Genomic DNA, 3439 nt, shown 5'->3' with positions numbered 1-3439 from the left:
AAAAAAAAAAAAAAAAAAAAAAAAGAAAGAAAGAAAAAAAAAAGAAGGGAAAAGAAAAGGGGGGAAAGCAAGAGAGTATGAATGTCATTAAGGATGCTCCTCTCTTTACAGGAACACAGTACGATTGCATTTTGTTGCCCCGTTTGAAGTTGGATATGAGCACGCGACTTACTTTGGCTACTGAAATGTGTGCAGAAGCGATTCACATCACTCCTGAGTGAAAACTTTAAGACCCAGTGCACAACTTGCTGCATCCTCGTTTCTTAGTCCCTTAGGGATTGTGAAAACATGTATCAAGATGAGTCCTGTTCACTTAAGTTGGACCCTGAGTGATTCTAACTAGCTAGGCAGCACGGTGTGAGTGAAAAATCAAAGATTTGTGAAGTTAGGGTTTTGTTGCTGTTGTTGTTGTTGTTACTGTCACACAATCTGTCCTCCTACTAACCAATGGCCTAACACATTCAGCGTGCATGGAACAGAGTTCTCAGGCGAATGATGCTCCCGAAGGAGGTTCTCCTGAGTGTGCGACTCCCAGGGTAGATTTGTCAGCCCAGGTTGGGCTCCAGATAGGTTGTAAAGGTTTTAACAGGAAGCTAGTAGAACACATTTATTTTACTAAATCAGGTGTAACAGATGCTTTGGATACTTACGAACAACTTCAATATGACAAATCTTAATAAATTTATTTTAATTAACACTCAGCAGTGAAGTCCCAAGGATGTTACAAAGATCCAAGGGATAAACGAAAAAAAAAAAAAAAAAAAAAAAAAAAAAAAAAAAAAAAAAAAAAAAAAAAAAAAAAAAAAAAAAAAAAAAACACCACCACCAAGCCAAGTGGACGCCACTTAAATAGATTGTGGTCGGAGAGTTCATGTCAGATTTATCCATTTTCTTCCTATTTCTAAACTCCTTAGAAGGCGAATGTACTCACCTATTGTCACCCACACCTCTCTACTTCTTAAACGGCTGCCCTACCCACCTGAAATAACGTATTGGAGTATGAGGAAGAGCAGAGTGTTCCTATCCTGGAAAATCTGACATTTTTTCTTCCTTGGTTTTATCATTTCAGCCCTCGTCTTTCGTCGTCCTTTGTCCCAGCCCACTGTCTTGCCAGGCTGCTATTTTTGCAGGCTTCATTCAAAGCCCTTTTCTCTCCTTCTCTCCTTGTCAAATTTGACCACGGCTCAGGACTTAACTCCTCTTTCTTTCTTCGTACCTGGGATGGAACTGGGACCTTGTGCTTGTGAGGCAGGCAAGGCACCGCTGAGCTAAATCCCCTGCTTAGCTCCTATTTCCAAGAAGCACCAGAGCATTTCTCTTAACTTCAGTCCTCAGCAATTTTCTTCTTTTTTTGAATTCCTATAGCAGTAGCAATTCAGACTGCGTCCTTTAGTGTTTGATTAAATAACACCTTTCATGTATGTCAATCCTGTCCCCTAATCACTATGTGCTTTGTGCACAACTCACGAATTTTTTTCCTTTCCCACCCCATCTTCCTCTGTTTTGTTTCTTCATAAACAACTTCTTCCAAACCATGCACTGAAACACAGCATAAACAGGCCTTATCCTAAAAGCAAAAGAGCATGACCACTTAATACACCCAGAAAAATTCAAGTATTACTTCTGCTTAGGACTGATCCTTTCATAAAAGCCTGACATATGTAAGATGCCTATCACACAGACACTATTACACTACTAAAAGTGGGAAACAGAAAAATCACATATTCAAGATAACTATGTTATCACAAATGCATTTCATTGATATCTTCCAGATATTTTATATGAAATTATGATTCTATAGATCATTTAAAAAGTGTATCAGTTAAAAGAGAAATTTTGAGAGCCTTTTACAGACAAGTTATGCTTTTAGTTACACCAAGCACAACTATAGGCGCCCCGTGCCTTTGAGGCCTACGTGTGCTCATAGAATCAGAAGTGGTATTTAGCATGTGGCCAATTAGTGATAAACTTTGCTGGTTTCTCACCTTCCCTACAAACCGATCTGATATATTTATTTATTTTTTATTTTTGGTACTGGGGATTGAACTTGGGTCCTTGCGTTTGCAAGGCAGGTGGCAGCACCACTGAGCTAAATCCCCAGCCCCTCTGAAACATATGTTCTTTAACCAAGCCTTTTTGAATTTGAGCTCTGGCTTTTATATCTAACATTCAGTTATGTTGTATATACTGTATATCCAAGTAGCTTAGTCTTACATAATTTGAATTGTGTATCTATGTGTGTGTATATTTTTTAAAGTTTTTTAAAGCTAAACTGGGAAATTATTAAAACAGAGGACTGCATACTAGATGATATTTGTTAATTTTCTTAGATATGATAACAGCATTATGGCTTTGTAATAGAATTTATTTTTAAAAGGCATTGGAATTGAAGTATCATGATGTCTGCAACTTATTTTTATTTGTTTTGCAGTACTGTACCAGGAATTGAACCCAGAATCTTTGCACTGAGCCACATCCCCAGCTTCTTTTTGTTGAGACAAGATCTTGTTAAGTTGCTACATTACACTGGCTGGGCTCAAACTCACAATCCTCTGGCCACAGTTCCGGGGTTACAAGCATACTCCACCACACCTAATTTTGTTTTTAAATGGTTCATGAAACTGGGCACACCTGTGCTCCCAGCACTTGGGCAGCTGAGGCAGGAGGATTGCCTTGAGATTGAGGCCAACCTGGGCTACACAGTAAGTTCAAGGCCAGCCTGAACTACATAGCAAAACTTTGTCTCAAAAAACCAAAAATAAATGAATGGTCCATTTTTTAAAATCAGTTCTTTTTGGATTGAGAGACAGAGCAAATATGGCAAAATGTAAACAATCTTTGAGTCTGGGAGGTAGGTGTTTGAGTGATAATTTACTATTCTGTTAATTTTTCTTTATATATGAAAATGTTCACAGTACACAACTGACAAAAAGAAATTGTTATAAAAAAATAAAAAACAGAAACATCAATATTCAGACCAATTAAAATAGCCAGTGTTGTGTGTTTGTGTGTTTGTATGATGGTATCTCTGTTGTAACATTTATAGAGCTATTATGGAGCCATATCTGAAGCGCTCAAATAAATTTTACTATTTTCTTGATTTATTTTGGGTTGAGGGAAAAGTGGTTCAGTTCTGCAGCCAAAATAATGTCCTAATCATATTCATGGTCATCTGACATTTAAAGACATGGAAGTTAAAAACTTACTATTGGACTTCAACCAGAAAAATAAGTACATAATTTAATTTTTAATCTAACAATATTTTTTGAAAAATCAACTAATTGAAAGTTATTTGAATGTTTTTTCATGTTTTAAGATAATATATATGGGACTGTTTATATCTGGTTGTGTCTGCCTAACCGGATCATCTTATACACACGCGCACACACAGGCACACACACAGAACTGAACACGGGGCCTTCACCCCACACAACATCCC

The sequence above is a fragment of the Fukomys damarensis genome, unplaced genomic scaffold (genome assembly GCF_012274545.1).
Source record: "Fukomys damarensis isolate Sample0158 unplaced genomic scaffold, DMR_v1.0_HiC HiC_scaffold_11, whole genome shotgun sequence".
NCBI classification, from domain to species: domain Eukaryota; kingdom Metazoa; phylum Chordata; class Mammalia; order Rodentia; family Bathyergidae; genus Fukomys; species Fukomys damarensis.
Note: the sequence above shows the minus strand (reverse complement) of the source record.